General features: G+C 38.1%; 1 protein-coding gene across 2 annotated transcripts in view; it reads right to left on the reverse strand.

Annotated features, from left to right (window-relative positions):
- LOC127450637 (serine/threonine-protein kinase LMTK1-like) overlaps positions 1 to 14,777 on the reverse strand; it is a 65,591-nt gene that overhangs the window by 49,264 nt on the left and 1,550 nt on the right. The gene's annotated exons all lie outside the window — the stretch shown is intronic.

Below are 14,777 nucleotides of genomic sequence, written 5' to 3' on the forward strand. Positions count from 1 at the left end.
GACATTTAGAGAAAAATACTGGGCATGGTAAGGGGTGGGATGGGGAGAGAGATTTTTTCACAATACTGCAGGACAGCATTTGTCCCAGTTTGGCCCTCTTTGACCTTCCTGATCTGTAAGGAACATAGTTATCAAAAGGATATAGTCCTGATAAAATATAGGCTCTGTTCCAAAACATAGTGAGCTACCTATGTAGAAAGCATTTAAAGACATCAGAAGTGCGCTCCCTCAGTGCTGAATCAGTGTAAAAGTGCTCTAGTCTTCCTCTGTTCAGTGTGCTAGAGAGGGATTGATGTTGACAGCTGCCTTCTGTCAACCACTGAGTGAATGAGAAGGAAAATAAAGAGACAGTAACAGAGAGAGATATATTCCCAAATTGCTATTGGGCGTCGAAGCAGATGAGTAAATGAAGACATCGAGCCACATGATGATTCAGTGAAATAATTTTTCTTTGAGAAAATAGAATTGAAGGTTAGAGTTAAGAAAATAGAGGCAAACAACAAGCGGCTTTTATCCATGGTATGTACAGCCCCTAACCAGTAGTTCAGCCAGATGGCAGCCCATGGTTTTCGTAGCCACCATAATCACCAGGGTTGTCACGGGTGATAGGGACCGAGCAATCATTAACGGCCAGTCTCAAGAGCTTTATTTCTGGAGCTGTTTACATCTACTCTTTAGAAATTAGTTATTTTTATATATGAAAGCCAAACAGCCATTAAAGTGATATAAATACAAAGCCACAATTAGAGATGTTTGTTGATGTTTGTGACTCCTTGGTTCTCTTCCAAAACCTGGTGAGCTGCCTTGTTGTCTACTGCTTACATCAGAGGCATCCTATCTGAAAAGAAAGGGATAATAACTGACCTCATAACTGACCCAACAAAGGCAACTACGTTGCGCCTAACAAATAGCGCTACTCATGCAAAGTGCAGATTTGCTTTCAATAGCGTTTTGTGTTAGAATGTTGCTAAGCTAATGATGTGATACTCAAACAAGCACAGAAATACAAAGCACACACAAATATTGGGTAAAATAGTAAGTTTGTAATCAGTTTAAAGTATTTTAATAAATACTTTTTGGTATTGGATGAATTAAAAGTAATTTTATAATCAACTACCATCTTGGAGCTCATTGTGATGCATTATGGGATAGCCTTTTCTTTAAAGGATACATAATGCTGTCTTTAATTTTTGCCAAAATAAGATATCTTTTATATAATTACGCTGTCCATGTTTTCACATCAGGAGTTTGCCTATGACATCTTTAAATGCTGCCTACATATGCAGATTTCTAAGCTTTGGAACAAAGCCTTTGACCAGACTCCCAGCTTGGTTGGATTGTCCTCATCCCTGGATAATTCATAATTAATTTCTCAAAGTAATTTATATTTAGTGAAGAGTATATTTGCAGTGCTGTTTAGCGCCCCTGCAGAAACACTTATAAGAACATTAATTTCTCAATGTGTGTGTGTGTGTGTGTGTGTGTGTGTGTGTGTTCTGTTCATACACATTCAGGAAGGAGGAAAGCAATGTGTTTTTGTAACCGCTCCTTCCCAGGAACAACATGTGTGCCACAGATAAGAGAATGTCATCCAGAGACAAGAACAACCACAAACTTTAATTTAAAATTTAAACTCGCATTTGCGCCAATACAACACAAACAAACACACAATCACACAAAAAAATTATCAACAAACACATACACCAATATGTAAATATAAAGATGTATCCTATATATACAGTACTAAATCCTATATTATTTTGTAGTTTTCTTTTACTTTGCCCAGTTGAATAAAAAACAGCTTCAACCAGCCTAAACTGGTTAAGTGGTCTTCGCTGGTTTAAGTTATTCTTAGCAGGTTTACGCTGGTCTCCCAGCCTGACCAGCTGAAAAGTGTCCAAATCTCCTCTAAAATCAGCCAAGAGACCACCCTGACCACGCAGAGAGACCAGCTAAAACCAACAAATGAACTGGGGCTGGTTTAAGCATTTTTATTATTATTATTTTTATTTTTATTGACAACGCAAGTTATGCATTCTGAGTAGCGCGTAATTTAGTTCAAGTTCACCTGTTTATTCACTTCATTATCTCTGCAGATATACTGTAAGTTGTAATATTACATTTATGTTGTGGATATAGCTGATTAATCTCAACATAGGATGTGTTTGAGTGAGGTAATTAACCCTTTAGTTAAGTTCATTTTACAAGCAGGAAAATCCCCAACATATGATTGTATTATTTCAATAAATTCTTTCTTGACTTTTATTTCTTTAAATAAATAAAAAAGTGTTAGTTCATTGTTAACATCTTGCAGTATTATTAGTTTTCCTGTCGTATTTTGTTTAAATAAACTGTTTGGTTATCGCCATGTGTCTTTTTCGTCTTGTCTTCATTGTCATTGACAAAATAAAAACAACCCTTCATTAATTAACATTTTTATCAGTAATTTTGTTTACGAGATTAACACTAGGTGTATTTGGGTTAACACTAGGTTATTTTGTATTCATTTGTCAACATAGAGAAATTTGCCTTGGGTAAAATTGCTGTTATATAGTATATGCACACTTAACATGTACCATACAATATATCCACAATACAGTAACTTAGGTAGTAGCATATTACTGTTAAATACACATATGCAATCACAAATGATTTACATATTACAAATACTTCTGAAACCCTAAAGAACACAAACATCATACACATAAAGGGAAACCAGCACCACAGATGTGACAAACTAACAGTGAAAGAGAACATACTGTCTCTTTCTCAAGGTCTCGCTCATTCAGCTTACACTCTTTCCCATGTCTAGTATTTCCTTATTTTGACTAATGACTGTTTGTATCTAAAGGCACAGCTCTCACACACACAATAAAACAGATTCTTAAACAAATCTACCTCAATCAACCTCTTCCATTATTAGATCTCACATCTACGTTGCACCTGAATGTATGCACTCTTCAAGATATCCCTACATCCACTTAAAGACATCAGCGCAAGGACTTGTGCACACACACTCTGCACTCTTCTACCAGGCTTCCTCACGTGGCATACAGCGTTCCACCCAGACGAGGTCAGGACGAGGTGGTGCAATAAATACTGGAAAAGCGGTCTGATATAATCTAAATTACTAAATGGCATAAGGAGATTCAGAACTGAAATGGTATTTGAAGATGGTGGGCCTGGTTGTAGGGAAAATGCAACTTATGAGAGAACATGGGCTTAACTTTTAATTTGTTAATGAATGACAATTACTGTTCAACCAATACACTAATCTGAAGAACCTATAATGTAAGAACATTTTAAATCTCCAAAGAACCATATACAGCAAAAAGAAAAAAGTTATTGTACCTAAGGTACAGCAAAGAATCATTAAAGCCTCCCTGATATGTTCGGGTAATTTTTTACCCCTTTTAAAAGGTCGTCTGGTGAACAACATTGCGCATTCTAAAATTCAAAACAATTATTATATTGTACACGTGTATGTATCTTTAATATAGCCTACACAATGTATTTTCAGTTACAAGTAAGACTTTATTTGTGGTTTGACAGCTTGAATGAAACACATTCAAGGCTACATACAGAAAAATTGCACAATAAATGTTGCCCTTTTTAATAGTTCACTTTGCGCAGTTACACCAGTTTCATACACTGCCCTGCAAACTCATCAATGTCACTTTGTTCATTCTTGAAGAAGTACAAAAACCTTCATAACTTTTATGTGTATGGTGACTAGATTCACAACTTTGGACTGCCACCTGCACCGCATCAACGCATCCTACAGTATTAAGTACAGTAAATGTTATATCACCCCTTGTGGTCTCCCACAGCTATTACACCAGACTACATTGAACAGAAGGCCAACTGACAGTGAATTGGAAAGCACACAAATTAGGATTCTAATTTAAATGTCGGCTAATGTTAATTTAACAATGCCACATAATTGTATAAAGAAAATAATATGCCGATCAATAATCGATGTATCCATATATTATGGCATTCCTATTCATAGGGCATTACTAAATGGTTTCAAGATGGTTGCTTACTTGCCCAAGTCAAAAGAGTCCATCCCCAAGTCTCTATGATGTCCTGAAACCTAGATATGTGCGGGGTCTATAGGATTTTTGGTTGCACTTTATTTTACAATGCGTGTACTTTCAGTATACTAACAGTGTACCCAAAAATGTACTGAGTAATATAAGTTAACTACATGTACTTAATATGGGTTAAGGTTAGGGTTGGGTCATTTTTCAAGCACCAGGCAGATGTTTATATTCTAAAATAAAAACGTTTTTGAAGAACAACTATTATTCTGTATTTGTTTCAAACAGATACAGACAGGTAGCCTACAGTTTGTAAGTATACGAATAATCTCTTTTACTCAAAATAAAGGGTTTACAGTATGTCTACTGTAATAGAATATTACCACCATTAATATTGGCACTCTTTACAGATTAAATGCTTTTTTTAAAGTTTGTATTTGTAATGTGAAAAACAAGCCTACTGTTTGGCAATGTTCATGTTTATACTCAAAAGGGAGGTGCTGTGTATCTACTTTACTGGGTCTTTTTTGACCTGAATCAAAATGGTTGCTTAGAATTTTCTTTAAAACTGAAGGGTTAAGAAGTGTGAAAGTAAACATCTCATGTATTTTATTTGTTTTTAAAGCTTGAGAACAAAAGGTTCTGAAGAGGCCAAATATACCTCTGCTCTTGAATTGCATTCCTCTGATTCTCTATACATCAGCAGTTTGTCATGTGACTTTCAATAATAATCTAATTAAAATGACACTGTCCATGGTGCTGATTCTGTGCACAGGTGCAGAGAGCCACAGTAATCTTCACTTGCCATGTTACTAAATTCCTACACAGGTATTTATTCAGCATAACAGTACAGAAGACCATCGCAATAGAAGATGTAGACTGCAGCCTAATGAGTTTGATTGAACAGCCACTTGAGGGCAACACAGAGGATTAATAAGTCTATCAACTTAGTATTGATCTGTTGACAAAAATGGCATGTTTGTACAACCCCAATTCCAAAAAAGTTGGGACAGTATGAAAAATGCTAATAAAAACAAAATTCACCCTTTGCCAAATTGAAAACACTACAACTACACATTATATGATGTTTTACATTGTGAATTTCATTTTTTTAAATGAACAGTAATTTCAAATCAGATGATTGCAACACGCTCCAAAAAAATTTGAGACAGGTAATTTAAGATCAATAACAATTTTACGAGTTAAAATAACAAGGCAATGTGAAACAGGAGATCCTAAACAGGTTAGGCAACTTTGTCATAGTACTGTATACTGTATAAGGAGCCTCCAAAAACAGCCTAGTCCTTCAAGAGCAAGGATCATCTGAGACTTGTCAATTTACCAAGAGATGCTTCAGCAAATAATCCAGCACTTTGAGATCAATGTTTCCCAAAGACAAATTGGAAGGATTTTGGGCATTTCACCCTCTACAGTGCACAATATAGCTAAAAGATTCAAAGAATCTGGTCAAATCTCGGTGCGTAAAGGGCAAGATGAAAACCACTTCTGAATGTGCGTGATCTCTGATCCCTCAGACATCACTGTCTTAATAAACATCATTCATCTGTAATGGATATCATGAACATGGGCTTGGGATAACTTTAGTAACCTTTGTTAGTCAACACCATTCGCCGTTGCATCCACAGATGCAAGTTAAGACTTTACTATGCAAAGCAGAAGCCCTACATCAACACAGTCCAGAAGCGCTGCTGACTTCTCTGGTCTCAGTCTCATCTTAGGTGGAAAGTAGAACAGTGGAACTGTTTTTGAAATTTTTAAATCGTGTTCTCCGGGCCAAAGAAGAAAAGGACCATCCAAAAGCCAGGTCCAAAAGCTAGTGTCTGTATGGGCCAGGGGTGTGTCAGTGCCCATGGCATGAGTAACTCGCACATCTGTGAGAACACCATTAATGCAGACAGATATGTACAAATTTTGGAGCAGTATATACTGCCATCCAGCACCCTCTTTTCCAGGGATGTCCAGGAATTTTCAGCAGGACAACTTCAAACCACATACTGGCCGAATAAGCAGAGAGTGCGGGTGCTAGATTGGCCTGCCTGTAGTCCTGTCCATCTTCAATTGAGAATGTGTGGTGCATTATGAAGTGCACAATATGGCAATGAAGACCCCGTACAGCTAAAGACCTGCATAATGGATGAATGGGGGAAAATTCCTCTTTTCTAAACTTAAACTTGTGTCTTCAGTGCCTAAATGCTTAATAAGTGTTAACAGAACAAATGGTGATGTTTCACAATGGTAAACACTCGACTGTCCCAACTTTTTTGGAGTGTGTTGCAATCATCTGATTTGAAATTACTGTACATAAAACACACACACACACACACACACACACACACACACACACACACAAAATGAAAGGTAAAACATCATATAATGTGCAGATGTAGTGCTTTCAATATACCAAAGGGTGAATATAATTTACAAATCACTCCTTTTTGTTTTTATTAACATTTTTCATACTATCCCAACTTTTCTGGAATTGGGGTTCTAAAAGAGAACAATCAAATGAAAACAACATCATAAAAATAAAATCGGCAGCATTCATTCATGACAAGCCTACATCCTAACTGTTTACTAGACACCTCTTAAGATTTGTTTTGTTGAAACTGATTGCCTGTCTGTACAAGACCTTTTGTGAGATGACAAATTAAAGGAATAAAAGAAAGGCAATCAAGTGGTTTGGTAGAGGTAATTTTGGAGCTTTCTTTATGTTGGCTCTGCTTGTACATCAGTAAAATACTGTGTACATTGCTTAGTGGCACCACTAAATTTTGAGACTCATTTCCATAAACCACAGATATATCACTTGATATTGAACTGAAAGAGAAATTTTATAGACTGATGTTGTATTGAGGCTGGTGAATTGACCAAAACAATTATATTTCTAAAACTGATCAAATATGATCTGAAATGGAAATGTTATCCTCATCTGTTAAAGACCAGAATATCTTTTTCTCTTATTTTTACAGTAATATTTTGTTACATTGACAAGCTCTTTAAATGCTGAAATTCCAATGTGTTAACTGAATTAGGGGTCACATTATGAAGAATTATCTTTTTCTTGATCTTCTGAGATATTACAACCTGATCTCACAAGAATTCGTCACAATAGAATGGGGTGGCAAATTCATACCAATCCATACAACTTTATTCATACAAAATAGTATGAGTTATACACCCACCAATGAGAGACGCTTCCCTCATGTCCTTGTAGTTCCCGATGTCCTATTTGTTCCATGTTAATCAAATTTCTTTTTTATAATTTTCATACCCCAAACACCATCTCTATACCTAAATATAGAGTGTAACACCTTACCCTACCCAGAGCGTAAACATAATCATGATATTAGTGTTAAAACCCCTGGGCCCGTATTCAAAACGTTTTTTATCTTACCACTAGGAGTTCTCCAAAGAGTTCCTAGCTAGGTGTTTTTGCTTAAAACCTATTAACAAAACTGCTAAGAGCACGTTTTAGTAAGGAAATCTTAAGATAAGAGTAAGGCGGAGTTGACCTCATTGCTATGGATGTCACATTATATGAGCACACTCTTTTAAATCTCCGAAGTGGTAGACAGGGAAGCACTATTTGTCAGCAAATATATATATATGTATATATACATATATATATACACACACACACACACACACACACACACACACAGACAGAAAGACAGACAGAAAGACAGATCATTCAATTAATCCGAGCTACACAGTTTAATTTTGCCTGTGGCCAAAAGAATGTGCACATTGTCAAAACCTTTATCTCCGGTGGAATTGGGTTGTTTCGATTCGTTGGAGAGTAAACTGCATCTCTAACTAACTTTGCAATAATTATAAAAACCTCAAGATTCAGATGATACCTTTTTTAAAGGTCAATGTCAGAATTATAATGTTTATAATATTATAATGATATATTATTAAAATACACAGACTCATTGTGATTTAGGCATCATAATATTTTCTAATACACTGTTTTTAATGTGGATTGATGACAGAAGACATGCTTTGGATCATTTGTGAGTCACTCTTAGGAATTTTGAAGTCCTCAGGAGGACTTCCAAGCTGTTTTGGGTTTAAAAGCTACTTTAAATAAAGGGTTTAAATTGCTCTTAGGTGAAAATTCCTAAAATTAGGAGTGACATGGCCCTAATTTTTAAGAGTTGCTCCTAAATTTCTGCATTAGGAGCTACTTTTAGCCTTAGGATTTTTTGTGAATACAGGCCCTGATGTGTTATACAAAAGAAAGCACTATTTCCGGGTTCCAAACATGTTAGTGAAGCGTTTGTGATTGGTTAACATATAAGTAGTACAAATTGGTACGAATTTGCCATTACGCACAGAGGCGATTCTAGGGACTCTGGGGGCCCTAGGCAAAAAAAAAAAAAAGTGGGCACTTCTTTGCAAACCTATTTTTCTTCGCAAAAACCTGCGTCTTATTGTCACGCCCTGTCACCTTTCAGGTTGAGGTTATACCTGACTGGACCATGGCAGTATTGGCCTGCCTTTGTGTTTTGTGTTCCCCGTGCGCTCGTCACTGCCGTGCGCTCTCCGGTGATGTGATGGTTTTGTCACCGGTCAGGTTGGGCTTTATCTGACAAGGACCATTACATCATCGTCCCCTGTCTGTCTTGTGTTTCGTGTTTGTGTTTTGTGTGGGTGCACGGGTCTGGCAGTGGATTATTGTTGCATGCGATTTGCCGCCGTGTGCCATCCGGTGATGTCATGGCACCTTGCCAGGTTGGGTATTACACCTGTGCTGGACCGTGGCATCATCGTCCCTTGTCTGTTTTGTCAGAACGTGTTTATGTTCTGCCCTTATGGTTTTCAGCTGCCGCTGGCATGCTGAATCAGCGCTTCCATGGGAACCCTGACTGTTTCCATGGGAACGCTAATTCCTTCAGTTGCGAGCGGCAGCTGTCTCTTGTTTGTTTCCCCCTATTTATTTCCCCTCTTGTGCCACGTCCGATGCTGGATCATTGTTTCTGTTTGTGCTTGCTGTTGTGCGTTTGTTTCTGCGACAGTGATTGTGAGTGTGTGTGGAGTCTTGTTGGAGGAGGATTCCTCGGCTCTGTGCCCGCGTGTCGGGTGAATCACTCGCCTGGGTTTTGCAACGCACACACCCATCTCACGAACTCTCATCCCTTGCCCGCTTAGCGGTTTTCCTTTTTGAGCTCGGACGAGCTGGCACTGGAGCACCTTTTGTGTTTCTGATTTAATAAAGACTCATTGACTGTTTTTCCTCTGCGTTTGGGTCCTGTTTCCCCAGCACTCTGACACTTACTCACTAACCACCCTTAATCTATTTTAGCAGGTGCAGTCAGCACTGAAATTGTGCTGGGTCTCGAGTATTTAAATTAAGATGCGCTAACACGTCTCCTTTTTATGTAAATTAGGCTAATCGTAGATTGTGCTTCATTCACGAAAATTGCCTGCCACAATTTAGATTATGCTATTACCACCAAATAAATGTAGGAAGTAAAATGAATTTTATTTAAAAGATTTGTTTGTGAACATTTTCTACTGATCATATATAATGATTGAGAACAGCGTTATAACCTGGCATTTATCCAGATGCACGGTGTTATCAAGTGCACGTTCTGCATGTTTAAGAGATGGTCCAGGTGTCTGGATCAAAGTGATGCTGTACAATCCCGGCAGGGTGTGTCAAATATGGTGGTCTGCATCCTCCGCTGTATAGCGCTCAGAATCGGACCACAAGACCAGAACTTCGTGGTCAAATTGCTTTTAACAGCGATTTTGTGGGTGCGTTTGCGCCGTTGTCTGATCTGCATAATTTATATTGTATGCGCCGTTGCCTGATCTGCATAATTTATTTTGTAAATCAGGTGCTTGATTTTGCATGTCAGATGTGTTCTCCTGATGTAAATCAAGGAATTACTCTCACTGTAACATTTCAATCATAAAACAGTGGTGAAATATCAAAGCTGGAGATTCTGTAACAGTCAGAAAAGTCATGCTTCTTCTTTTCCTCCTCTTTCTTTTTTCCTCTTCTGACTCCCAGATTAGTATGTCGGACGTCCTCTTCATGATGCCTGCATCCTGCTTTTATTTGAATTTGATCATAGGTAAAGGGATGGGGCCCCCCTAGGTTTTTTTCGAAAATGTCATTCTAGTCTAGTAAGCACTGCCAATCATTGGTTTAGTGTTGTTGCTGTGAACTACTGTAATTGCTGCCTGCAGGGGGCCCTTTCACAGCTTGGAGCCCCAGGGAATTGCCTGCCTTGCCTGTCCCATAGGCCCGCCTCTACTACGCAGTATTGTGACGAATTCATTAGATTATTTGGGATATTATGAAAACATACAGTAACATTCAGAACTCAAAACTTTCTTTGTTCCCAGTGAATAAATGCTAAAATTACTTATTTTTTACTTCCGCAACTTTCTGACATCAGACATATGCATGCATCAACACATGACCATCCACGTTTACATGCCTATTGGGGGATCAGAATCTTGGCCCATCCAGTCATGGTGAGGTAATTCGGAGAAAGCCGGATAGATGCTATCCTATTCACGGTAACACACTATTTTATTTTTAATGGAAATTACAACGAGGCTGTGAGATATAGACTTACCATCTCTTCAATGGCACGTACAGTATAAAGCTGTAAAAAGCTCCTTGATCACATCTGATTTCCCTTTAAAAATCAAGGATTCCTCTGCAGTGAATAAGGTCTATTATTCCTTCTAAACACCAGAATAACAATAAAAGTAATACAAATGAAAAGCAGACAAACCTTGTGCTATTTCTGGCTGTGTGTTGCACCTACAACTCTGCATATCCTGACCCTGTGTAACTCTGCGAGATCCCAACATTGTTTAAAATTGTTTCATGAATCTGTCAGAATGTAATGCAGACTTTGCAAAGAGGCTGCTGTTGAAGGACAGAGCAGTTAAAAGCTAAACTGAACCCTAAATGCTGCTGCTCATTTCACATGCAAAGTTTCTTAAATGCACTGCAGCAAAAAGCAAAAAAAAAAAAAAAAAAGAATAAAAAAGGAATGTTTAAACTTAAGGGTCAGAAAGAGAGTGGAAGATTGTCATGAAAACAACCCAAACTAACACTAACATTTACTAACATCATAAGCGGATCCCAGGGGAAAATACATTAGAAAAAATAATTATTAAGGCATTCATATATTAACATATAAAACAACAGGAAATTGACATGTTGCTACTGAATATCGAGTACACTGACATCATCTCCATTCTGCCTAGTTTATGCCTTGTTATTCTTTTCTTGTGACGCTACTTATAGCGTGTTGAGCGAGCAGCCGCAGAGACACAGGTCCTGGTCCCATGAAAACAAGAAAGCAATCGCATTCACATAATCTGATTTAGAGGTGTCATTTGTACTCAGCTGACTATTAGGTTTAAGGTTGGGACGTATGGTTACTAAAATATGCATTCCTGTTGACTGTATTACATTCTTTACAACTAAAACCAACTCGCTTTACAACTCACTTCTGGCACCACTCTGTTGATATTTCAAGAGGAAACTGGAGCACACATGCACACTTCCAGCTCTGGCCACTGGGGGCACTGGTTCGATTTTGGCAAGCACAGAATGATTTCAGCTGCAGAAGTTTCGAACTACAGTAGCCGAATTCACAGTGAGATCATTTGCCTGAGAAAGAAAAACTTGAGGGTGAATTGTGGTCATAAAGAGTCTAAGACAAAACAAAATCCACATAGACTAACATAAAAGGGGAGTGAATAGTCACGACCACAGGCATGCTTTTAAGTATTTTGCAAAGATCCTCTAACTGTGTAGACGAACTCTTTTCTGCCTGACCAGGGAGAAGTTCACAGACCCAGTTTACATACAGTTTCAGGCTAACCACATCCTTGATCCATATGTCTTTATAGGACACTTGAATAGCGTCTGGCCTTGAGAATCCAGCACTGAAAATAACCACTGTAAATATTTGTGGTCAACCAAAAATAACTATACAATTTCTCACACAAGCAAGAAGGCTTGCCCTATGAGGACACCTTATCCACCACTTTTAAATTCTTTGATATCCACCTCCTTATTCCAACATTCATATAAAAAGCCTCAATGTGACAACCCCAGATATTAGACTAATACTGACCTAACCCTAAAACCACTTTAACACTGCAGTAATGTGATGAAGGAAAATGCCTCATCCCATTATAATCCAGACGACTTTGCCACGTCCTTGTCCATGTCCAAGATACTGAGGGTTGGAGACTGATTAGCCTCCTGTCAAATGCCACACCATCCTTTGCCACTGAAACATTGATTCTCAATCCCATTACTTGGCTAGTCAAAGTAACAGATTGCTGCTGACTCCAGCCTGTTATAGGGCATGTATATCACCCTGGCAGAGGAAGGTAGCATACAGTCACTCTAAATTTGCCCTCAAAGCAAGAGGGACTCTTCATAGCCATGATACAAAATTAACACAGATGCCAAATACAAGTAAAAACTGTCTTTGGTGAGTAAATAAAAACAAAAAATATATATTATTTATTAGAAACTGCAACAAAATAATTTATTTGTCTAACTGTAAGAATGATCCTGAGTCTGATTCTCGCTAATGTGAGCATGCAACATGATAACAAGGGAAATCGATGTGTTGCTTCCTAATGCTTCATCTACTCTGAAATCGACCCCATTCTGCCGAGTTTCAGACAAGCACCATCCCCCACCAGACATTTTTGCATCTAATAGCATGCAACGAGCAACCTCCGAGACATGGGTTTTATGAATGCCAGGGGGGTCCACTAATCAAGACATTTAACAACCAACTGGTCAATTAGTGGGGTTGACTGATTACATTAATATTTTGTAGTAGTGGTGTTTTTAATGGGAGACTCAATTCTCAAATTAATTTAGAGACGGCACTTCTCGGAAAGCGTATTTGTTAGCCTGCTGTGCAGTCAGCACAGGATCTCTTTAATGCTTTAGGTTTAGTCCTTTTATGTCAGACATTAAATCTTCGGCTGTGAGTAATGCTCCTGTATTTGTGAGGCGCTGTAGAGAGATTGAAGTCTTTTGCTTATTCTGTCTGACACTGCTTAAATAAATATTTGCAGTAAAAATAGATTTAAAAATGTAAACTGCTGGATGTACCCATAATCTTACAGTTACAGTATGTGCTTTTGAATGCAGAGCGAGGATCGCCCTAAAGCTCTCCGGTTACATTGGAGTGCATCATTCTGCGTTCAGGATGTGCATAAGCGGTTTTGTGCCGCTCTGTATTCTTTCTTATTTCTTACTTTTCTTACTTTAATAGTTTTGTGTGATAAGAGGTTTCAGTTATTTATCCCATTTTATTGTTGAATATCCTTAAGTTACAATGTTATACCCCTTTAAAACGCATCTGATCGGGGTCATGTGAACAATGAAGCCTAATTATGCATGGGTTCCTTAACACCGACTAGACGACTAGTTGTTCAGACAACCCACCAAGTAGTCAATTATGAAAACTGGTAGTTTTGCACATCCTTAACAGGTTGTGGTCTCATGAAACCAGAAAATAATCAAGCTCACATTATCAATACTATATCTGCAATTCAGAGTTAATCTACAGTATTACAGTACAGTACAGTTGACCTAAAATAAAAAATGTATTCCACTGACAGTTAGGTTTATTGTTGGGATTTGGGTTAAGGGGTACGGTTAATAAAATCTGCAGTGCATTTCAGTTCATTGTATAAGATTATTTATAACTAAAAATACAACTTGCTTTTGGCCCCCACGAAGAAAGGGGGGCTCACATGTGCCCATATGTTCAAGAACAATTCCAGCTTTGGTCGCTGGGAGCAGTGCTTCGAATTTCGGTAAGCACAGGCCGATTTCATCTGAAGAACTTTCGACCTACTGTTGCAGAATTCACAGTGCAGACAGACAAGTACATGAGTGATTCAAATCAAAGACATCAAAAAACATCTAAAGAAAACGTCTGTCGCATCCTGGAGCATAGAAGTCTAGGATGCCTTTAGTTATTATTATTCTTCACAACTCCATTTAGTGTGGTGGCAGATATGAGGAATATTCCTTACATTTCATTCCACACAAATATTAGGAACAAAATAAAATTTTCATGACAGGTGCAGTTTCACTGAGAATCTGCGCTCTTTGTCACTAATATGCAAGGAAAGCAACAGCTAAATAATCCCATTTTCATACAAATAAGAATATATATTTTTAATAAAAGCAAACCAAAATAGTTTAATACAGGCCTGTAAGAAATATTTTTGACAAGAAAATCACTCACTTAACTTAATTTTGCACCATGTTTACAGTAATTAGCTGATTCCCCAATATCGTTACTGTATCTTAACCTCTAAGATGTACTTCTTGAGCTGGTTCTCATTAACTGTATTTACAAACACAAGAGAGAGATGAGGGAAGCCCTCTTATGGTTGGCAGAACTTCTCTCTGAAAGCAGGAATGCAAGTGCGCAATTGATTCAAGCACAGGACTGTGCGCCGGTCAACAAGGCCTTTCAGCTGTAATTCCTCCGTCGTGATTGGGAGTGTCTGTGGCTCTCAATCTAATTACAGTACTGAGCTTTACATAATAGTTTGTTACCGCCTCCCAATCAGTGAGCCATTCACTCCAACCTGCATGCGGACTCTAGCTCACTGTGCACATCTACAAGGCCAGTTCAAAAACCCTGGTAAAAACACAGAGAGAGCGCGAGAATGAAGCAGCAAAAG

This window comes from Myxocyprinus asiaticus, chromosome 13 (assembly GCF_019703515.2).
Source record: "Myxocyprinus asiaticus isolate MX2 ecotype Aquarium Trade chromosome 13, UBuf_Myxa_2, whole genome shotgun sequence".
NCBI classification, from domain to species: Eukaryota; Metazoa; Chordata; class Actinopteri; order Cypriniformes; family Catostomidae; genus Myxocyprinus; species Myxocyprinus asiaticus.